General features: G+C 42.7%; 1 pseudogene; it reads left to right on the forward strand.

The window, feature by feature from the left end:
* Positions 1–4,123: 4,123 nt before the first annotated feature.
* On the forward strand, positions 4,124–5,045 carry LOC133048028 (mitochondrial import inner membrane translocase subunit TIM44-like; annotated as a pseudogene).
* Positions 5,046–24,849: the final 19,804 nt, after the last annotated feature.

Below are 24,849 nucleotides of genomic sequence, written 5' to 3' on the forward strand. Positions count from 1 at the left end.
TCTGGAGCCTCGCCAGCTCACTCAGGAGTTTCTGGCCCTCTGGTGTCTGTCCCCTAAGGCAGCAAACTCGATCGACTCAGAGAGCTGTTAATTAAGTGAATTATGTCTTGTCAGGAATTTATGAACAAAGAAAATAGGACTGGAAATGATAACTGTGCCCTCACAAAAGACTGAGTAAGCGATATGCAAATTAAACAAAAAACCCCAACCCAACCTTATAAAGAATCTCTTTATAAGGATTTTCCTTCTCCTCTGAGTTTAGTTTTTTGCTGTAACCCAATTTGACAGAATACACTTGTTCTTTAGTGAGATTGTTCTCATCCCAAATATGCTTATAATCTTGGGTAAAATGCAGAGAAGAGCTGAGAGGAATATAAACACTGTGTATTCTCTTTACAGAACCGTTGAAGGAAATGCTGTTTACTTGGAAATAGAGTTCCAGAAAGTATGTCTGCCATCTGTAGTCCAGATGATGGTGGCTGTGGTGATGAATTAAACATTTAGAAATAAAAGCTAGTGGTTGTTTCTGTTTTCGAGGATAAGGCAATTGAAATATTGTTTCATTACTCTTAATGCACAAAATAGCTAGAACTTGTTTATGCATTATATATTCATAACTTAGAAGACACTTAAAGAAAGACACAATGATTGTGGATTTTTGAGAGTGTGTCTTGGCACAATTTCTGCATAAGCTCTGATGCAGATGTAATATGCTAAGCCATGGAGACTGCTAGAAATTTGAAAGCACTCTTATTAGCACCATGACTTACTCTTTAATGAGGGCTCCTGCTCTAAGATTGATTGTTTCGTATGCTGCCACTCACAAGCATGTATCAATCAGTTCACTGTGAATGTCCCCATTCTTGAAGCTATGAAAGGACATTTAGAAAGCTGTCCGTGATTCGTTACTAAGTGAGATGCAAAGAAAGCTAAATGGGTATGATTCCTGAGCACTGCCCTTCAAGAACAGGCTGTCTAAAAGGGACTTGTACAAGAACAGGGCAATGAATACAGTACATTCATAAAATATTCATAAAATCAAGGCACATAGAAGAGTTTTGTTTTTTTTTAAATAAAAAATCCTCTCTGCTTGGAGAAGGCAGAACAAGCAGAGTAATGGTCTTTGTCATCATGCTCAATCACGTCTGACTCTTTGCGACACCATGGACTGAGGCCTGTCAGTCTCCTCTGTCTATGGTATTATGTGACCCCAGCAAGAATATTGGAGTGGGTTGCCATTTCTTACTCCAGTGGATCTTCCCGATCCAGGATTCGAACCCACTAACCGACATCTCCTGTGGCTCCTGCATTGGCAGGTGGATTCTTTACCACTGAACCAAGCCCAGAGTAATGGTAGAGGAATCATTATCTTTCATCCAAAGTCAAGAGACAATTCTGGTATTTAATGAGACTTCAAAGGCTGTTTGTAAAATCAAGAAGATTGGGAAGGAGACATACAAGCCAGAAAATGAACAACTGAAAGCAAGTTGGACTTGGGAGGTGGTGATGTGTAGAAATGGCCAGGATGCAGGGTAGCGGCAGGGGCTGGGGGCAGCCATGGTTGTAATGGGACCAATCATTCACTCCCCAAGAACTGGCAAATTGGAGAGATTGAATTGGAGAGCTCAAGGCCATTTAAGGGTCACTATTCAGACCCAAGGGGTTGTAGTCTTATGGTAATACTGGCCTAGACTTTCAGATTTTTCAAGAGAATATAAAAATGTGTGTGTGTGTGTGTGTATAAACTCTGAATTGTAAGACACTGGGAGGTGGTGAGCCAAATACAAGAATGTGAAATTGAAGCAGGCTGTCTATCTGTAACTCAAGATACTCTTTATGGCCCTATGGACTGCAGCATGCCAGGCTTCCCTGTCCTTCACTGTCTCTTGGAGTTCGCTCAAACTCATGTCCATTGAGTTGGTGATGTCATCCAACCATCATCCAACATCCATCTTCTGTTGCTCTCTTCTCCCCTTGCCCTCAGTCTTTCCCAGCGTTAGAGTCTTTTTCCAATGAGTCAGCTCTTTGAATCAGGTGGCCAAAGTATTAGAGCTTCAGAATCAGTCCTTCTAATGAATATTCAAGGTTGATTTCCTTTAGGATTGACTGATTTGATCTCCTAGCTATCCAAGTGACACTCAAGAGTCTTCTCCAGAACCACAATTTGAAAGCATCAATTCTTCAGTGCTCAGCCTTTTTTTTTGGTCCAACTCTCACATCTGTACATGACTACTGGACAAACCATAGTTTTGACTATATGGACCTTTGTTGGCAAAGTGATGTCTCTGCTTTTAAATACAATGTGTAGGTTTGTCAGACCTCTAGGTAACTAATAAGGACCTAATGTATAGCAGAGGGAACTCTATATAATATTCTGTAATAACCTATATGGGAAAAGAATCTAAAAGGGAGGGCAGGATATGTGTATATGTATAACTGATTCACTTTGCTGTACATATGAAATTAACACATCATTGTAAATCAGCTATTTTCCAATAAAAATTTTTTAAAGAAAGAAATAAAATTTGGAAAGTAAGAAGAGAAAGGAGATAAGTAAACGCAGGAAGGGGATAGGAAGTATTACTGCTAAGTTCCATTGGTCCCTGAGATGGGTCTGGAGCTCTGAAATGATGATTAAATTCTCATCCAATTCCTGAATAAATGCTTCTAATATCAGGCAACTGAGAAGTAAATTGAAATGACATTATTAGAAATAAGTGTCTATGTATAATTTGCAGTCTCTTTGCCTGAAAGAAGAGATTTCATCATCTGTATTCATTGCTTTTGAGACTACTAAAGTGAATCTGATATTTCTTCATGTTAAATTGAAGGCTGTAGTTATCAAAATGCTGACAGGTTGAGTTATTGGCTATTTTCAGGGCCCATGAAAAGAGTATCCCATTAATAACATTCACTGTGTACATTGGTAGCAGAGAATTACTTAGAGCTATCAAATGTGTTATTACAACTTATCCTGTATGCCCTAAAGAAGACATTTTTGACTTGTAGGGGAAAAAAGGATATTTTCAGGGAGTTGACAAATGACAAAATAGCACGGGAAAGATGTAGTAATGCAATTCTATAATAACTCAGTTAGAATCTGCCACTCCTTTTTTGGTTGTTGTTTTTCAACAAGGTTTACAATGCTTATCTCTCTTGTTCTCTCCCTCTCTCTCTCTTACACACACACAATGAGATGAAACCAGAAAACAAGAAGTCAGATGAAGAAATTTGTTTAAAATGTTGATTTATCATGTGGGCTTAAAACTCCCTACCAAAAAAATTTGACCATTTCCTTCATTTTCTACTAAAAATATAACAACTGTCAGTTTAAGTATACAATCGTGTATTATATGCCCTTAATGCACATTAAAAAAAAGAGAGAGAGAAAAGAAAATCTTTTGAAAAGTTCTGATTTTAAATACAAAAGCAATGGTGTAGGGATAAACATGGGGTTATAGCTACAAGGTATGGGTAGCCTTATTTGGCAAATAAGGCTCTCACACTTCCTTTTCAGGGTGTGATCGCTTGCATAAATACTTCTCAAGCCTTTTGTATATTTCAGCCCAAGAACTATTTTCACAGGTTCTCTATGGACCATTATGGACACACCCTTCATATCCAAAGGCTACACGGACATAACCGTATTTCATACTCCCACAATACAGAAACACACATGCACAACCCAAGAATGAGTGGAGAAATGACGATGCCTTTTGATGCCTCTCATCCATATGATTGACATACATGTTATAATTCCTGTGTCCCATGTACCCTGCTGGGCACTAGGAGAGACCCAGGAATAATATACCCAATTCCTGTCCTCAGCAAGGCATCTTTAAGTAACTGGTGAGAGACATTAAAAAAAAATGGCAAATCACAATATAGTAAGGGAAGTAATTTTGTCATAAAGATATGGAGCACAGTGCTGTGGAATTCCCAGAATGGAGAGATCCACCCTTCCCAAAGTCAGGGAAGACTTCACAGAGAGATGGACCCTTAAAGACATAGGATTTCACCAGACAAGAAAGAGGTCTTGAATAAATAAAGTTCAGTTAATTCTAAAAAGTAAATGCTCTAGAAACACAATCAAAGCTTTTCCCCATGCGGAATCTGCAGCAGAATGGCGGTGCTGCTGCGGGCAGGCTGGTACCCTGCCCGCGGAGATGGTCTGCAGCGGTGCCGCTACCAGCCGAGCGGAGAGCGGACCCTGTCCAAGTTCTGTGCCTCAGGAAACAGAAAAGGCTTTCTCTCCAACTCGCTCGGTAATATCAAACAGGAATTAGCCGAAAAGAAAGAAATGAATGAAAGTATTAAAAAAAAAAAAAGTTCTGAGATGAGGCCAGGAAGCCAGGAGGAGATACAGAACCATCAAATCAGAAACTCTAAAAACAAGAGAGGCGATCAGGAAAGAAACTGGAGGCGATCATGGGCTCCGGGAAGGTGAGCCTTGACGAAGTCATTCAAAGTGATCTTGGCCGGAAAATCAAAGAGGGTGTGGAAGAAGCAGCCAAGACCACCGAGCCGTCAGCCGACTTGTCCAAAGCCGGGGAGAAGCTCGACTGGACCGCTGCCTTCAAAGCCCCCTGCCAGGGCGTGGAGTCTAGAAGGAGATGGACCAGAGCATCCCGGGGCAGACCGGGCCTACCTGCGGCTGGAGAGAAATTCAAGGAAGAGAAATTTGTTTGAGGCCAAGGAGGAGGCGCTGGGGATCGCTGTACATGGACTCCAAGTGGGACCAGCAGTGGAAGGACTTCAGGGACAGCGACCCGGTGCTCCATCGGTTCTTCAAGGTGAAGATGAAGTGTGCCAAGAGCAACAATGCCTTAGGCTGGGCGTCCCTGCGTGCTGACAGTCAAGGTCCAGGACTTGGTGACAGTCAAGGTCACAGCAAAATGATGGATGCAGAGGCCTGGCTAATCACCACCTTCCAGGCCCAGTTGGTGATGGTGATCAAGAATCCCAGAGGCAAGGTGGTTGAGAGTGACCTGGACAAGGTACTGCTAAATGTTGTACGTGTGGGTGCTCTGCCCAGACCAGGATGAGCTGAAACCCTCTGTCACCTGGTGGTTCCCGGACATCTCGGCCTCCAGCACAGAGCAGCTCCTTTGAGCAGGGACCTCCGGGGCTGACCCTCACTGAGGACACGTGGGGGACTGGTGTCCACCTGCAGCAACCAGATCTCTGGGGACAGGACCGTCAGCTCTGTCGCTGCCCTGCCAGGCCGGCTGCAACACCAGCTGAATGGGGCAGGGAGGGGACGGTCTGCACTGCCGCCCGGCCCCCCAGCAGCCTGGTCCCGGGAGGGCCATAGGCACACAAACCAGCCAGAGCCCAGAGGCCCCCAGCCCTGAGACGCCCTCCTGGGGCAGAGCTGTGGGGGCTGGGCCCATTGGCCACATCAGCCAGGCTGTTTTAGCTCCTTTTTTTTTTTTTTAAATAGTGCCCTGGTTATCCTGTATATAACTGAGATTTGGAAACAATAAAACACCAAAATGCAAGAGAGCAAAAAAAAAAAAAAATCTTTTCCTGATACCGGGATGCAGAGCACACAAAAGACCTTTCCAGAACCCTGAGCCTTCCTGCTGAAATCTTGGGTTCTTTCCGCAGTGGAACTTAGATTCTTCTTTCCAGTACATTTATGTGATGGTCTTGTTGGAGTCACAGATCAGTTCACAGTATATGAAGGTGAGGATGGAGTTTCCTCAAAAGGAGAAGCAACTCCTGGAATCAGTCATCTTGAGAAACAGTCAGGCCTGGGATAAGAAATAAGGATTTTGTAAGCCACTTAGGAGAGAAAGTTTTCCTTCTCTCTGGGGCTGAGGGTCTAAGGCAGGGATATTCCTGGAGGTTTTCTGATATTAGGATGAGGGTAGGGCCTCGCTGATGGTTCAGAGGGTAAAGAATCTGCCTGCAATGCAGGAGACCCGGGTTCAATCCCTGGGTCTGGAGGATCCCCTGGAAAAGGGAATGGCTCCCAACTCCAGTATTCTTGCTGGAGAATTCCATGGACAGAGGAAGGAGCCTTCCAGGCTGCAGTCCACGGGCTCACAAAGAGTTGGACCCAACACACACGAGTAAAACTAAGACCCTCGGCACCAGAAGTAGCTTCTGTCGCTGGTCTGCCTTCTCAATCTCAGTGAGTCACAAGCTGCAATTTCATGCTGCAGACGGAAATTTTCCACAAGGGTTACTCGGTAGGAAACATGTCATTCTGTCTGCACGGTTGTCATCAGGTCCTGTTGTGTAACAGCTAGGCTGCAACATTAGCTGCAGTAACAAGCAGCCCAAGAACCTCCATGGCATGAAACAGGGAATGTTTGCTTCTTGTTTATCTACATGTTTAATGCAGGCATGTGCACTGCGTGGCCTCTGCTTAAAGCTGTTCTCTTTTCACGCCCTTAAAACTTCCCCCCAGCAGTGGTGGATGTGACTTCTGCTGATCCAAAGTGATGCCACACATGAGCAAAGGCAGCAGGATGATGGTGGCCACGGACCCCAACCCCATATTCCAAAGGAAATCTCTTGAGTCCTTGGATGAAGGGTATACAGTTTTAATTAGGAAAATGATGATCAAATTTGAAATGTACTGAGCAGGCGGTTAACTTTCCTGACAAAATAACTCTGTAACGATGGTCTGGTCGTAGGAAGGCGAAGGAAGAGAGATGATGGAATAAGCAGAGAACAGAGGATGAGTGAAGCTTGAGAAGCAAATAGAGACATAAGAGAAATGAAGGCAAGAAGGAGATTCATGACAGTGAGTATTGCCCATGGCTTTGGTACAGCTTTCTCCTCCTCTTCCGATGCTCCATGGTTGTTCAGTTCTCTAGGTTCTGACTACTTAATTGAACCAAGACCTGTAGGTAAGAAGACCTACAGAGACCTGTAGGTAAGAAGAGGCAGAAGGGAAGAGCAGGAAGATGTGGGTACAGTAAGTCTCCTACATGTGAACCTTTAAGTTGCTGACTTTCAAAGATGCGAATGTGCGTCTGGTTCTAGCAAGAAACCAGAACCCGTGTCATCAATGTCAGGCGTGAGTGAAATGGCAGCTCACCCTCCATCTCCTGTTGCTGACGATCCTTCACTCTCCCATCTCCCACCTCCTCTCCCGCCTCTGTTCCGTAGCTCTTCTTGCCTGTTCACTGTGTGCCAGCTATTGTACTTACTACTGTCCTTTTCAAGGTACTGTACTATAAGACTAAAGATGTTTTCTTTCCTTTTGTTTTTTATGTATTGTGTAAAAAGTATTATAAATCTATTACAGCACAGTACTATAGTGTGTATATAATATGTATTGTGTACATAATGTGTATATATGTGCATATTGTGATTATGTTAGTTGGGTACCTAGGGTAACTTTGTTGGACTTATGAACAAATTGGATCTAACAGACATGCACTCAGAATGGAACTCGTTCATATGGCAGGGTCAAGGGGATGGTGACTCAAAGATGCCTGAGTCTGGACTCTCCAAGATGGGTAACTGGAGAAAGATGAAGGAACAGAAAGGGGCCAAGGAAAATGGAAGTGGCCATGGAGAGTCTAAAATTCAGAATCTGCTTAAGCCGGGAAGACACTGCAGCTGATGAAACTGCTCATCTTCTTGAAATATCAGATTCTTCCTCTGCTGCCCTCTGCCTGATGATGCTGAAGTTCACCCTCCTGAGACTGTCTTCTGGGAAGAAGATTACTAATAGGTTGGGAACTGGTCATCCCAGAATAAATCCATGGAGCCCTTGGCCTTGTGGTTTGGGGTTTGAGGATTGCCCTGAATAAGGCAGTCTGGTCATCCTCCAAGGGCAGCCCGCTTCGTCCATCATTAGACACGCCCAGTTGTACTACCTCCATGACGACCAAGGCTTTGGAGAACTGGCCGGAACTGCTGGGTAGAGGTGGGATGACTGTATTCCAGAGAAAACCTTGCTGTGATCCATGAGAAATCACTAAAATTTGTTTAAAAAGTAAGAAAAAATTGAAAATAAAGCTTTTACAGCTTCACAAACCTGGTGTTAAAAATATCATTTTAATGCTACAGAGCTGCTTTCTGTAGCACTTTGCTAGCAGAGACCATCAGATTAATAGGCATCTCTATGAAATGTCAAACTGTCTTTTCATATAAAAACCATTAAATTGTTTAATTGAAATCCATTGCAAGAGAGGTTCTGAATTCTCAAAGAGAGGACATGTATTTGCCTAGGAAAGTAATAAGACACTCCCCATGATCTGTTAAGGCCTTGAAGGGGCAGTTGGATTTTGCTCACATAGTAGACTCAATTTATGATCTTCTTTCATGACTTAATTGTGGAATTGTTTTTTTTTAATTTACATGAAATAGAAATAGTTTTTCACTCATTGCTCTGTTGAGTATCTCCTCTGTCCTGAAATTAATACTTGCCTTTTCTTCCTCCATCTACAAATATGGTATTTCCTTGGAAGTGGTCATATTTTACAAAGGGCAGCCACAAACCTAATCAATACCTTTGTGTGGCAAAAAGGCAGAGGGCTCATTCATAGAGAACAAATGGATGGTTGCTGGGGTGGGGAGTGCAGGGGAGATTGAAATGGGTGAAAGGGTTTTAAGGTACAAACTTCCAGTTGTAAAGTCAGTCAGTCCAGGGGATATAATGTACAGTATGGTGACTATAGCTGATACAGTGCATATTTGAAAGTTGCTAAGAGAGTAGATCTTAAAAGTTCTCATCACAAGAAAAAAAAATTATAGCTAAGGCAGATATTAACTAGACTGATTGTGGTGCTCGTTTCACAAGATATGTAAGTATTACATCCTTACATTTTACACCTGAAACTAACATAATGATATATGTCAATTATAGCTCAATTAAAAAAAAAAAAGACCCAACCCAATGGGTGCCCAGCTTGGTAAGTCCCAGTGTCTGAGAGAAATAGAGGGCAACCCTGCCTCTGGGAAGATCTCTGCTCCAGGCTGCATGGTTTGGTGAGCAGAATATTGGCTTGATTTCATTCTCACACATCCTTCAGGCAGGCACTTTGTGAAATGCACAAACTGCACAGCTCTGAATATTCATTGGAAGGACTGATGCTGAAGCTCCAATACTTTGGCCACCTGATTCAAAGAGCCAGCCCGTTGGAAAAGACCCTGATACTGGGAGAGATTGAGGGCAGGAGGAAAAGAGGGCAATAGAAGATGAGATGTTTGGATGGCATCATCGACTCAAAGGCCATGAGTTTGAGCAAACTCTGGGAGATAGTGAAGGACAGAGAAGCCTGGTGTACTACAGTCCATGGGGTCGCAAAGAATCAGACACAACTGAGCAACTGAATAACAAAAACAACAATACATGTCAGTTCTTACATGTTCTTATGCGATGTGTCTCCTTAGCTACATTTGACCAGTCCAAGGGTGGCTTCTTATATAAGCCAGGCCAATCAGAGCTCTTCAGTGGGATTTTTTTCTGACTAGAGTCAGACCTTCTTTGTTGGCAAAAGTCAAATGATGAATTTTGTAAAATACTGGTGACTAGGGTTCCTCCCATTTGAAAAAAACCATTGGCAGTGAAAAAAGAATGGAGCCAGTGCACAAGAAAACAAAGGCAAGAGATGACAAACACTCAATGAGCACAGAAGTTCCTGCTTCCGAGCACAGAAGTTCCTGCTTCCAGCGGCTCCTGAGACCAGCAGCATCCTTGTCCTTCTCGTGGTGGGTGGTCTGGCTGTTCAGCCCTCACCTGGATTCCACGAGTCAGAGACATCCTTTTTGCGTCACCTTCTTTGAGTCGGGTTTGCTCCATGGCAACTTGAGAGTCATGAAAAAATGCAGCGATGGTGCAAAGAGAGCTGAATATCCCGGCAGCCAGTCGTGGCTCCAGCGCCCATCTGTGACCAGCTCCCGTAACCTATGCACAGACAGGTTTGTGTTTGTTACATGATCAGGAGCCAACAACCCCCATTTCTCACAATGTGACCTGATCCCAGACTCTAGACCTCAGTTTCCATATCTGCAAAGCGGAAAATTCAAGAATTTCTGCTTCATAGTGTTTTTGTGAGGATTAAATGAAGGAATGCATGTAAATATTTAGGACAGTGCCTGGCATCCAGTGCTCAGTAAATGTTAGATCTGATTACTACTGTTTTTCTTATTTCCAGGTCAAATGAGGCTTGACATAGGATAGGCGCTAGTAAGAGTTGCAATGGGTGTGACAATCTCATTTTAGCCTTAACTCCATCGCTAACATTCTGTGACCTTAGGAAAAGTATTTATATTTTTGAATCTCAGTTTTCTTATCTGTAAATGGGAAAAAAATATTTTTGGCAGGTTAATTAAAAGCTAACACAAAATGATGTGTATAAGCAAATGTCATGAACTCAAACTCTATCCAATTATAAAAGATGAAAGATTAGAAAAGTGAATTTAAGTATGCTTCTATATGGTGATGCTAATATATCAATATTTTAGCAGCTAAAAAAAGAAGGGAAACCACGACAGCAAATAATAAAAATATTTTCTTGAATTGTTTCATAAAAAAGGGAGAACTTGTAAACTGATATTCTTCTATTGAATGCAATAGGCACCATATGTCCTAAAAAAAAGAGACTTTTTCTCCATGGGGATCAATAAAACTATTTTCATTTTGATTGGGAAATATGTGTTTTTTAAACATTCTTATTTTTCTTAAATTGGCCCTCATGCACAAATTTCGGTTTCCCCTCATGAAGACTGTCTAAGAATTTTGATAGTGTCCCAAGCTTAATCTGGGAAAACAACAATTTTAAAATTTCAAATCAAATCTTGGCATGATGTTTAAAACATTAGCCTGCCTCCAACAAAAGAAGCTTTAGATCAAACCATCTGTTTTCTTAGCATGCTAGCCTTTGGTAAGTGGAGATTTTGAAAATAAAACTGAATATAATCATCTTTGGACCATTTCAGTGAGAGAGGGTAGCTCCACCAAAAAAAAAAAAAAAAGCTCTATTGCTTTTTCTAGCAAGTTTGCAGATTTGATTAAAGAAGATGTTTAGCAGAATAAATTCAAGTTGAAGAATTAAAAATATGAGAAAATATAAAAACAGGCAAGTTCTTATATGTACAAGTTGAGCACAGTGCTACAACATCTCCTTTCTCTTTTAATTTAGAACATCGCCATTTGATGTTTTCAAACTGTGGTGCTGGAGGACTCCTGATAGTCTTTTGGACAACAAGGAGGCCAAACCAGTCAATCCTAAAGGAAATAAACCCTGAATATTCATTGGAAGGACTGATGCTGAAGCTGAAGCTACAATACTTTGGCCACTCGGTGTGAAGAACTGACTCACTGGAAAAGACCATGATGCTGAGGAAGATTGAGGGCAGGAGGAGAAGGAGTGACAAAGGATGAGATGGTTGGATGGCATCATCAACTCAATGGACATGAGTTTGAGCAAACTCCAGGAGATAGTGAAGGGCAGGGAAGCCTGGTGTGCTGCAGTTCGAGGGGTCACAAAGAGTCAGACATGACTAAGTGAACAACAGCAATCTGTTCTCTGTCACAGCCTCCTCCCCTCTTAACCTGAACATTTGCAAGAAAGGAATGGAGGGAATTAGAGAGAGTCCAGGTGTCTGACTCACCTATTTTCCAGCCTGGCCATAGACCTGATCAGAATAGCTCCTTGGTGATGTGGTTGCAAGGTTGTGGTGGACACCCTCCAGGCCGGACTGCTTTCCAGCAGCACTTTCCCTTGCTTCCTTGGTAGCAAAATCTCTGTTTTGATCAGTTTCCAGTATGCCTAACCCTAGAATATAACTCAGGATTGGCGTGCATGCATGCTAAGTTGCTTCAGTTCTGTCTCTTTGTGACTCCATGGAATGTAACCCGTCAGGCTCCTCTGTCCATGGGATTCTCCTGGCAAAAATACTGGAGGGAGTGGCCAAGCCCTCCTCCAGGGGATCTTCCTGACCCACGGATGGAACCTGAGTCTTTTATGTCTCCTGCATTGGCAGCCATGTTCTTTACCACTAGCGCCACCTAAGAAGCCCATAATTGAGGGTTGATCTCTATCAATTCTTCGCCCCTAGAGGTGGCAGAATGACCCAGTCTTGGCCAATGTGATTCCAGAGGATCTGCTGGGGACACAGAGAGTTTCCTCCCAGACAGAAGGGGAAGGGCCCATGAGTCCACCCCTTTGCCCTCCCCTCGATGTCCTTCTTTGAACACTTTTTTGAGGATATGATGCTTGGAACCATGTGGTACCTTTGGGAACCACTATGAGAAGACAAGCCCAGTAGAGAGACTGATGCAGTATCTCAACTGTATGGCTGACTCACTCTTGAAACTCCCACCCCTAGACTTCTTGTTATATGAGTAACTAAGTGACTTTACTGGTTAAAATGTGGTTAGGTGTTTTGTTATTTGTGAGGATGCATGCAGACTAAGTCAATTTAGTTGTGTCTGACTCTTTGCTACCCTATGGAGCATCCTCTGTCCATGGGATTCTCCAGGCAAGAATACTGGTTGCCATTTCCTTCTCCAGGGGATCTTCCCAACCCAGAGATGGCACCCACTTCTCTTAGGTCTCCTGAATGGGTAGGTGGGTTCTTTACCACTAGCGCCAACTGGGAAGTCTACTTTAAGGAAATACTTGTAAGGAAAATCACCCTAATTGAGAATTGGGTCTTCCACAAAGAATTTTACCTGCAATGTTCCCTCCTGCCTGCCCACTTCATGTTGATATATATTTAGAACCACAGAACACCAGAGCTGAAAGTCACTCTAAACTTCTGATTAATAGGTGGTAAAGGAAGTTCAGACATGATTCTACTCGACTGAAGTGGTGAGTCTTGTTAGTAGTGTAAATGCCTATGGAAAAGGAGAAAGTCACACCTGACATTTGAACTTTGGTGTGACTGACTCTAGCCAAATCACCTCCTAGAAACAGGTTTGCCTGTGGACAAAGCACATGAAGCTCCAGGAAACTTAGGAGGTCATCTTTAAGGAGAAAGGTACAGAAAGGGGAATTGGAGGTTCTTGATCAATATCTTTGTTTTTATTATTCTTTAAATTTTATATTGGAGTATAGTTGATGATGTGGGTCAGATGGTAAAGAACCTGCCTGCAATGTAGGTGGCCTGGGTTTGATCCTTAGGTTGGGAAGATCCCCTGGAGAAGGGAATGGCAACCTAGTCCAGTATTCTTTCCTGGAGAATTCCATGGACAGAGAAGCCTGGTGGGCTACAGTTCATGGGGTCACAAAGAGTTGGACATGACTGAGCAACTAACACACACACATACACGTATTTGATTAACAATGTGTTCATTTCACGTGTACAGCAAAGTGATTTGGTGTCTTTTCAGATACATGTTCAGATACACGTGTCTGTTCTTTTTCAAATTCGTTCCCATTTTTTTAAGGCCAAGTCTGAAGTAAGTTTTTCCACAAATGTCATGTGAGATGGAAAATGCATACTTACAAATTGCTTTCCAAACAAGCATGGTAAACATTTCCTCCAGAAGGCGTGGGACCTTTGACCTCATCATTCCTGAGCTGCTAGGCCCTGCTCTGGGTACTGGAAGCTCTGGCAATGGGGAGGTCACTAGGTCCCTAGAACCTCAGGAAGAGATTTACAAAACAAACCACGGATATGAAATAAATGCTATTAAGAGGGGTATCAGAGGCCAGTTTCAAAAGCTGCAAATATTTCCTGAACTTCTGCCATCTGATTCTGCAAGAGTCATGTAGATACAACCCAACTATCCAATTTGTTGCAGTGGTTGGTTTATAAGACTTTTCTTGAAATATTGATAACCCCTTCTATTTTCCCCTCAAATTTTTATCAAACTCAAGCAGATTTCTCAAGCAGAGAAAACATATTCTCGTAACTTAATTGATAAAAGCAATACATGTGTACATCCCTACCTGTCCTCTGTATGGCCTAGTTCTGGCTCTATTTAGCAAAGCAAGTGAAACATAATAGATGCTCAGTAAATATTTATGTGCTAGATGCATGAAGAAATGCAGGAAACTTACAAATACTGACAAACAGAATTTGAGAGACACACACTCTTTACACATGCATTTGTACATTTATACACAGTCAAATCTTATTCCATAAATATATTTTCTATTTATGTTTTGAGTTGTCTGTTTCTTTTGCTATAGAAGGGGAAGCGGATGAGACTTGTTATTTCCTGAAAATGGGATCTGGGGAAGTTTTTAACGATATTATCCTCCATTATAAAAAGGGACAGAAGGGAGACAAGCTGCTTCCACAAGTTTACACATCGCTGGAAACAAATCTAAGCTTTCTAACTGCCACTAAAAAATTCCTCCACTCTGCTATGTAGGTCAGTCTAAGACAGTTGATAAAGCTTTATAGTCCAACTAGAATGATTTAAAAAACTGAAAGAACCCAAGTAAGTAAATAATAAATGTTCACCTTCATTTGCTATTACACAGGGTAAACATGAGTCATGACATAATTTCTTTGCTCAATGGAAGAGGGATTTATGCCTTTATGTTGTCAAGCTTGTCCCAGGGGCTGTTGGAGTTGAGTTTGCAGCTCTGGAAGTAAATGAGGAGTCTGTCTTTGAGACTCCCTGGAAAGCCCTCATTAGCAACATAATTTAGCAAATATGACGTTGACATCACTGTGCCAGTCCCAGGTTGGCATATATGCCATTCCAGTAAATCACCTCCTGCACATCCTCTGCATGATCAGGTCTGGGACTGTTACTCAGAGACTCTAGAGGGAAAGAATTTAGAGTTTAAAGTTTCACCTGGCAGATTATTATAAAATGTTATTACAACCGTCTACAGGGAGCCAGAAAGGGACGCAACAGGACTTGAGTTCAAATTACAGTCAATTTCTGATCATGGACCTCCACGTTATTTGCATACTGGATTATCATTACCTTTGGCAGAATTGTCCTTGGGGAAAACAAAGCAGAGAAATAAGGACTGTTTGTCTTAAGTTCCAGTTTGCCATCTAGTCATTTCTTCAACAAATACATATGAAGCACGTATTAGATGCCAAGCATTGTCTCAGTGTGGTGATCCCACAGACAACAAAACAGAGCTCCTGCTCTCATGGGTCCTAGTTTATTAGGCAGATGCAATAAATAAATTAATAAATTATTAATACATAATATGATACTGGATCACCATAAATGCTATGATAAAAGACAAAGAAGGATGAGCTGATGGGAGTAACATTCTAGGTAGAGCTCTCTATAGGAGAGAAGGGAGTGAATTGAGGGGCCAGCCTTGGGCTGTCCAGAGGCAAAAGCTCCAGGCAGTGGGAAAAGCAGGTGCAAGGGATCCAGGGCAGGCTTGCACAAGAGCAGATGCAAGCAGGGGATGTGCGAGGACCAGCCAGTGTGTCAAGCAGAGTGAGTGAGGGATTGAGTGTGTGAATTGTGTCAGAGAGACACCCAGGAGAACAATCACATGGGGCATGGAGACCCCAGGGAGGACTTTGGCTTGGTCAGTGCATTTACAGTGTTGTCACAAAAGAGTATCAGAATCCACACTGCCATTTAAAAGGATCCTCCGGCTGTAGTTTAACACACACACTACACTATCTGTGTGCTGAGTCTGGGAGGGACATAGAAATAGAAACGGGAAAACCACATAAGATTACAGAAATCCTCCCCAGAGATGACTGGTTTGGACCAGAAAGGATTTCTGGCTGGGTTGAATACAGGATGGGAAAAAGAGAAAAATGAAGGAGAACTCTGGTAAAGAGCCTCATCACCGAGTAGGGTGACAGTTATTCTCATTTGGGGGGATTATGAGTTATTCTCATTTCCAGTGCCCCCATCTCCACCCTGTGAATACCAAAATCCAAGGATGCTCAAATTCCTCACGTAAAACAGCATGCTATTTGCATATAAGCTACACATATCCTTCTGTATACTTTAAAACATCTCTAGGTTACTTGAAATACCTAATATAATGTAAATGCTATGCAAGTAGTTACCAGAGTGTGACAAATTCAAGTTTTGCTTTTTGGAACTTTCTGGATTTTTTTTCTGAATACTTTCAGTCTGTGGCTGGTTACATCCACAGAGGCAAACTCCAAGTTTAGAGGGCTAACTGTCGTTATTAAGATGGGCAAGATTGTGAGAGAAGCCGATTTGGGTGAATGTGAGCAGGTAATCCAGAGGCCAATCATAGACTGACGAAGTGTGAAATCTTTGGGGGAGCCCTCCTAATGAAGGTGATTATGATGGCAGTAAGACACTTTGGACACTGCTCCTGTACAAAAGACGTCAAGAGGGAAAAGGCCCAGTAAGTTTATCTCACAGTGTGGGGTGCTGGGAGCCCCAGCTGCTATCAGAGGCTCAGACAACTGTTAGTGCTGCTGCTTCGTTGAAGTGCCGGTGACTGGGGGATACACATGTGCTCAGCCTTCTGCAATAGTAGAACACCCAGGAGGGGGCACCGGAGGCAGACAAGGCGACTGGCAGGCTTCTAGCAGCCCAAGAATACCGAGACCAACTGTGTGGTTTGGGAGACTGGAAAGGAAACCAACCCAGAGAATCCCACACACTGGATCCTATCTGATGCCTACTTAACAATGTACACTTTGCTCATCTTGCTGTTCATGTCCTACGGCAGTCACCGAAAACACTGCTGTGGTTAGAAAATCCAGTTGGAAAGATGAACTTGGATATCCGTGGTGAAACATGGTGAAACATGGATGAAACATGGTGAAACATGGTAAAATATGGATGAAATATGGTGAAACATGGGTGAGGCATAGATGACACATGGCAAAACATGGGTGAAACATGTATTAAACATGGTGAAACATGAATAAAACACGGTGAAACATGGTAAAACATGGATGAAACATGGTGAAACATGGGTGAAGCATAGATGAAGCATGGCAAAACATGGGTGAAACATGGATGAAACATGGTGAAACATGGGTGAAACATGGGTAAAACATGGTGAAACACAGTGAAACATGTTGAAACATTGGTGAATGTAGACAGAAATAAGTCTTTGGAGATCTGCTCAAGTTGCTTGAGTAGCAAACAAGGGTTCAGCAGAAGCAAAGGAGCTATGAATTGAAGAAGAATGTGTAGCCTTCATAGAGATAGACCCACAGCAAAAAAGAATGAAATCATGCCATTGGCAGCAACATGGATGGACCTAGAGATTATCATACTAAGTGAAGCAAGTCAGACAGAGGAAGACAAATATCCTGTGATATCACTAAAATGTGGAATCTTAAAAAAAGGTACAAATGAACTTATTTACAAAACAGAGAGAAACCCACAGACATAGAAAGCAAACTTATGGTTACCAAAGGGGAAAGGGAGGAGAGAGGGTCAAATTGGGAGTTTGGGATTAATAGATAAAAACTAGTATATATAAAACATAACCAACAAGGACCTACTGTATAGCACAAGGAACTCTACTACAATATCTTATTATAACCTCTAAGGGAAAAGAATCTGAAAAAGGATGTATATATTCAGTTATCCATATATAACTGAATCACTTTGCTGTACATCTGAAACTAACACAATATTTGTAAATCAACCATACTTCAATTTAAGAACATTGTAATCCAAGCAATCATTTTCCTCATCCTTAAAAAAAATGGGTACATGAGATGGGACCAGTGTATGAACTCTACAGACAGAACAGGTTAGGTTTTCGTCCAAAGCTAAGCCTGTGGAAAATATTACTGCAAAGTCAAAATTAAGGCTAAGAAATGATCTCCAATCAAGACAGATCTAGGGGCTTTCCCAGTGGCTCAGAATGGTGGCTCAGTGGTAAAGAATCTGCCTACCAATGCAGGAGACATGGGTTCAATCCCTGGTCCGAGAGGATCCCACATGCCTTGGAAGAAGTAGGCCTGTGGGCCACAACTGTTGAGCCTGTGCTCTAGAGCCTGGGAGCCTCAGCTGCTGAGCCCACGTGCTGCAACTACTGAAGCCCCATAGCCCAGAGCCGGTGCTCTGCAGTAAGAGAAACCACTGCAATGAGAAGCCCGCCCATGCAACTAGAGAGCAGCCCCCTGGCGGAAACTGGAGAAAAGCCCGTGCAGCAATGAAGACGCAGCACAGACAAAAGTAAATAAATAGACAAATAAAATCATAAAAAAGAAAAAACCGATCTAGATGATGATATAACTGGCCTAAAACAGAGGTGTTTGTGGGATGCTGAAGTTAACTGTGACTCAAGATCTTGTTCCCAGGGGAGAAAGGAGACTCTGAAGTACAATCAACCATTTCCAAGAATCTCTCTGCAATTCTTTCATCTGTAAAGGCCAGAGAAGACTGAAATGTACCTGAAGAGTGAACTGGCCCAAATACAGCACCTGTAGATCCTGTGTTACCAAGTAACATTTCCCAGCTGCCTGCAACATACACGACTAGGAAGGAGTACAGACGAGAAGAAAAAGAAGGCTTGAAAACTGACTCCACACCACCACCCCCAGAAGGCCACGGAAAACCTGTAGCAAAGGAGGATGCCTCTGCCCATAAGACTCAGACTCCTGACCGTGGTCAGCTCTGAGGCCAAGTGTTCAAGCCAGGTGTCCCCTAAACCAGAAGAAAGGATCTCGTGCACCCGTTGTCCTAAGTCAGCCAGCTACATCTCACTGAAGAGCTTGCTTAATGCAAAAGACTTTCTACAGGATCTGGAATTTGTCCCATCTGATGAAAAGCAAAAGCAAGGCTGCACTGAAAAAATGAAACTGTAATTCAGAGCAAGAAAGAGTGGAAACAGTCAGAGGGCGTGGCAATGACTGAGCTCTTCATGGAGTGGTAACCAGCCCTGTAAGTGCAGGTCTTAGGAGTCCAGGGGCCAGGCTGTAGCACTTTGGGTTCGGGGTCCCTCCTGGCAGTTCAAAGATTGGCTGTGGCTCTTGCTTGATGGTTCACTAGTTGATATATTTGCTAAAGGTAAGAACTGTCTCGAGGATAACGGAGTTTGTCTGGATCCAAATGTTCAGAAACGGGATGCAGTGGTACTGGAACTCATCTATCCCAAACATCCTTGGGATAAATCACTTTTCTTGCAGTTCTGAGAAACCTTTACAGCTTCATGGTAAAGTATTCATGCCACTTGAGATTCTGAATTGGTTGGTCTCTCCTTTGTTTGGAATTTGGGATTAAAAAACATAGATATACCTAGACCTAAAGGCTATAAAGTCAAGGGTTTTTTTTCTAACCTTTTGATTTTTATTTATTCATGCATATTTTTGGCCATGCTGCAAGGCACGTGCAATCTTTGTTCCCTGACCAGGGATCGAACCTGCACCTGATGCAGTGGGAAAAATGGAGTCTTAACCACTGGAACAACAGGGAAGTCCTGAAGTTGACTTTTATCAACTGACTGAAAACTTAGATAAGATGAAGTTCACAGATTGCTCTCTTTACCAGACCTGATTTAACCCTTTGTGGAGAACTCGGATGAACACATCTAGCTTCTGTGACTTTTATCTTTTTCCATTAACTCCTCTGATACTTTATTTCTTCATTCTCCCAGAAGTCCCTTCCCTCCTCCCACCCCTGGGTTGGGGGCCTGACATGGAGTAGACCCTCTTCCCAAACTACCGACTATGTGATGCTACAGAGAATGGAGGTGCAGTTTGCAAAACAAGATATTATTTGTTATTCTTATTGCAAGCTTTGCAATGGCCACGATGCCATTTAGAAGATGTTGGCATCACCCCTGGCCCATAGACCACCTCCGAATTATCAGTGTCTAATCACAGAGCAGAGTTGCAGTGTCATAAATGTCACCACACTCCACGGCTCTGATATATGCCCTCGTTAAGGTCGAGAACAGGAAATTTAAATATCAGGGTTGAGCTTTTGAGCAATCATGTCATTTCTATTGACCACCTAATGAAAATGAATGGCATTTAACAGTGAAAAGATAAGTTTACCTGGGGCTCCCAGCTGCCATAGCTGTGCTTCTGCCATTGCCAAGAAAGGCTTTCACCATACATTTAATTTTAAGATTCTCCTGTTACCAGGGGGATAGGGGGCAAGGCATAAATTGGGAGTTTAAGACTGACATATACACCCTACTATATATAAAATATACACAGTCCACAGTGTCCCAAAGAGTCAGACACAACTGAAGCAACTTAGCATGCACGCATATATAAAATAACGGCTTTCCTGGTGGCTAGGTTGTAAAGAATCCACCTGCAATGCAAGAGATGTGGATTCGATCCCTGGGTTGGGAAGATCCCCAGGAAGAGGGCATGGCAGCCCACTGCAGTATTCTTGCCTGGAAAATCTCACAGACAGAGGAGCCTCGTGGGCTACAGTCCGTAGGGTCACAGAGTCAGACACAAAGCGACTGAGCATACGCGCGCACGTATTTAAAATAGATCACTAATAAGGACAGACTGTACAGTACACGGAACTCTACTTAATACTTGGGGTATATGTATGTGTCGAACTGATTCACTCTGCTGTATACCTAACACCCAACACTGTTAATCAAGTATACTCCAGCAAAAATTAATTCTAAAAAACAGTTGAAGAAAACACAGGAAGACTGAGGACATGTTGGGGGCTTTCACTCTTCAATTTCTTTACCAAGCCACATAAATAAAGATTTAGACACTGGTAAGCATCATAAGAACACTGACAGATTAACCATAAAGGCCGAAGTAAAGAGAAGATGAACGCTTTGGGTAATCTATCTGGGTAGATAATGCCTAGGATATTTTCCTGGGGTCCTATAGATTCGATGTTTAATAGCAACTGTAAAAACATCCAAAGAGGGCGTGTGAATATGAACATAGAAATAGTCACATAGTGATAAACCATTCACACCAGAAAATGAAGCAAAGGTGTGTCATCACATGTATGAAACGGGGCAAGAGTTAATTGCATTGGCGGAATCTAATTTGTAGTCGTGAGAGGGAAAAAAAATTCCCAAGAAACCACGGTAACCATTGCTGGCAAGGGGATTGCAGACACAGCTCCTGGCAACTGTGGCCTTGACTAATTTAAGGAGTCTGACATCACTTGTTAAACAAGAAACTTCCTATTCCTTTTGAAATTAATCATGAGGGTGGAAAGCAAGAAAAGACTCCCCTTGACCATGAGATTTTGCAGAGAACTTTGAGCTCCAAAGCCCATGAAGAACCATTCAGACGTATTGCCCCAACACGCATGTTGAAAGAAGCCCATGCCCCACAAGACTCTCCAGCTCCTTGATCTGCCCCAGGAGGGCAGGCCGATGGCTGGGAAGGTGGCAGCCTTTGTGTGCAGCCTCCACCTGTGACTTACTAGCTGTGGAACCTTGGACAACGGACTGATTTTTCTCTGCCTCAGTTTCCTCTTCTGAAAAATGGAGATGTTAATTTGCTGTCATTGTTTAGTCCTGACTCTTTGCGACCCCATGGACTGCTGTCCACCAGGCTCCTCTGGCCATGGAATTCTCCAGGAAAGAATACTGGAGTGACTTGCCATTTTCTTCTCCAGGGATCATCCCCACCCAGGGATCGAATTCGTGTCTCCTGCATTGCAGGCAGATTCTTTACCACTGAGCCACCGAGGAAGCCCTGGGGATGTTAATATGCCTGTTTTATAGGACTGTTGGGAAGACCAAGTTACTCTTTTAAGTCCTTGGAGCAGAATGTGGCACACAGCCATGTTATATGTTTGTGAAATAAATAAAGCAGGTAAGGGAGATGTGTTTGCTTGCTTAGCGTCTCCCCTCCTAGAACACGAGGTTGGTGAGAAAAGGACCTGTTTTGCCCTCTGTGCATTCCCAGTGCTAAGATAGTGGCGGGCGGGGTGGGGGTGGGGGGGTGGTCCCTGAGATTCTTACGTGCAGTCCTCCTGGGTTTCCCCAAAGTGTTTCAATGCCACCTTTGTCCAATAACATTATTTGGGTGATTTGGCTTCTGTGTTTAATTGTGGACTCAGAAATATTTTAGGGCAACAAATTCTCTGGGAATCCAATCTTGTTTGTTTTTTTTTTAAATAATTTTTCAGATGTGGGCTATTTTAAAAGTCATTATTGAATTTGTTTCAATATTACTTCTGTTTTATGTTTTGGTGGGGGTTTCTTTTGCCACAAGGCATGTAGGATTTTTGCTCCTCAGCCAGGAGTTGAATCCCCACGCCCTGCATTGGAAGGCAAGTCCTAACCTCTGGACCTCCAGGGAAGTCCTCCAATCTTTTTAACATAGGTATTTGCTTATTGAGATCTTATAGTTTAAGGCCTAGAGCTCCTCCTGGCCCAAATATATGGTCCAGAAATAGTACTAAGCAAAATTTTTTTTTTACATATTGAGATATTGGGAAAATTCTGACTTATACATGAGTGCACACTTGTGGGCTAAGTTACTTCAGTCATATCCAACTCTTTGAGACCCTACGGACTGTAGCCCACCAGCCTCCTCTGTCCATGGGATTCTCCAGGCAAGAACACCGGAGTGGGTTGTTACGCCCTTCTCCAGGGAATCTTCCTGACCCAGAGATCAAACCCTCATCTCTTATGTCTCCTGCATTGGCAGGTGGATGTTTTCTATCACTGAGCCACCAGGGAGGCCCCTCTTGTTGGTTATCTATTTTAAACATAACAGTGGTCTCACGACTTCTTTATGTCATTTCCTCCTTTCCATGGTGTCTCTTCTCTTTAAGCAGTTCTAATTATTGAAATTTACCTTCCAGTTTGGTGCTCCGGCTTCCCTATGGTTTCTTTCCTGTTTTCCTCTCGGAGCTCTCTTGGGTGTGCCGTGATTGTTGTGACGGTGGTGGTGTTGCTTTTACGTTGTGTTACGTCCTGGTCTATTTCCTTAAGTTTATCTCCTAGCGGTTTTACTGACTTTTTCCAGTTCAGCTTTCAGATTTCAACTTCAAGAGCCCTCCAGTTCTTGTTTTGTGGATGTAACATATCCTCTTATCAACCCTGGAGGAGGTCAATTACAAAATGTTTGGGGGAGTTTGTTCTTCTCCTCTCTGTATGGTCCCCAATCTGTCTGGGCTCCTTTTCATTTTCGCTCTTTTGTCTCTTTCATGTTAGCAGCATCGACCTGCCCTCTGCTCTCTTTTTCCATCCACATGAGAGAAGCTGGGGGAAGCCCCGTGCGGGGCTGGCCTCATGACCTGTTGAACCTCACTGTGGGGTTTTGGGAAGAGGTGGCCATTTTGTCAAGTGACCTTCACAAATCTGTTTGAGCATTCTTTGGCACTGCCTTTCTTATGGACTGGAATGAAAACTGACCTTTTCCAGTCCTGTGGCCACTGCTGAGTTTTCCAAATGTGCTGGCATATTGAGTGCAGCACTTTCATAGCATCATCTTTCAGGATTTGAAATAGCTCAACGGGAATTCCATCACCTCCACTTGCTTTGTTTGTAGTGATGCTTCCTAAGGCCCACTTGACTTCATATTCCAGGATGTCTGGTTCTAGGTGAGTGATCACACCATTGTGGTTATCTGGGTCACGAAGATCTTTTTTGTACAGTTCTTCTGTGTATTCTTGCCACCTCTTCTTAGTATCTTCTGCTTCTCTTAGGTCCATACTATTTTTGTCCTTTATTGAGTCCATCTTTGCATGAAATGTTCCCTTGGTATCTCTAATTTTCTTGAAGAGATCTCTAGTCTTTCCCATTCTATTGTTTTCCTTTTTTTTTTTTTTTTTGCATTGATCACTGAGGAAGGCTTTCTTATCACTCCTTCCTATTTTTTGGTACTCTGTATTCAAATGGGTATATCTTTCCTTTTCTCCTTTGCCTTTCACTTCTCTTCTTTTCACAGCTATTTGTAAGGCCTCCTCAGAAAACCATTTTGCTTTTTTGCATTTCTTTTTCTTGGGATGGTCTTGATCCCTGCCTCCTGTATAATGTCACGAACCTTTTTCCACAATTTTTCAGGCACTCTGTCTATCAGATCTAATCCCTTGAATCTATTTGTCACTTCCACTGTATAATTGTAAGGGATTTGATTTAGGTCATACCTGAATGGTCTAGTGATTTTCCCTACTTTCCTCAATTTAAGTCTGAATTTTGCAATAAAGAATTCGTGATCTGAGGTACAGTCAGCTTCCAGTCTTGTTTTTGCTGACTGTATAGAGCTTCTCCATCTTTGCCTGCAAAGAATAATTAGTCTGATTTTGGTATTGACCACCTGGTGATGTCCATGTCTAGAGTCATCTCTTGTGTTTTTGGAAGAGGGTGTTTGCTATGACCAGTGCATTCTCTTGGTGAAACTCTGTCAACCTGTGCCCTGCTTCATTTTGTACTCCAAGGCTGAACTTGCTGGATACTCCATGTATCTCTTGACTTCCTACTTCTTCATTGCAGTCCCCTATGATGAAAAGGACATCTTTTTTTGGTGTTAGTTCTAGAAGGTCTTGCAGGTCTTCATAGAACCATTCAACTGCAGCTTCTTCAGCATTAGTGGTTGGGGTATAGGCTTGGATTACTGTGATATTGAATGGTTTGCCTTGGAAATGAACAGAGATCATTCTGTCATTTTTTTTTTTTTTCATTTACAGAACCATTCTGCAATTTTTAAGATTCCACCCAAGTACTGCATTTCAGACTCTTTTGTTGACTATGAGGGCTACTCCATTTCTTCTAAGGGATTCTTGCCCACAGTAGTAGATATAATGGTCATATGAATTAAATTCACCCATTATAGTTCATTTTAGTTCACTAATTCCTAAAATGTCGATGTTCACTCTTGCCTTCTCTTGTTTGACCACTTCCAATTTACCTTGATTCATGGACTTATTGTTCCAGGTTCCTATGCAATATTGCTCTTTACAACATCGAACTTTACTTCCATCACCAGTCAAATCCACAACTGGGCATTGTTTTTGTTCTGGCTCCATCTCTTCATTCTTTCTGGAGTTATTTCTCTGCTATTCTCTAGTAGCATACTGGGCACCTACCCACC

Source organism: Dama dama, chromosome 28 (genome assembly GCF_033118175.1).
Source record: "Dama dama isolate Ldn47 chromosome 28, ASM3311817v1, whole genome shotgun sequence".
Lineage (NCBI taxonomy): Eukaryota > Metazoa > Chordata > Mammalia > Artiodactyla > Cervidae > Dama > Dama dama.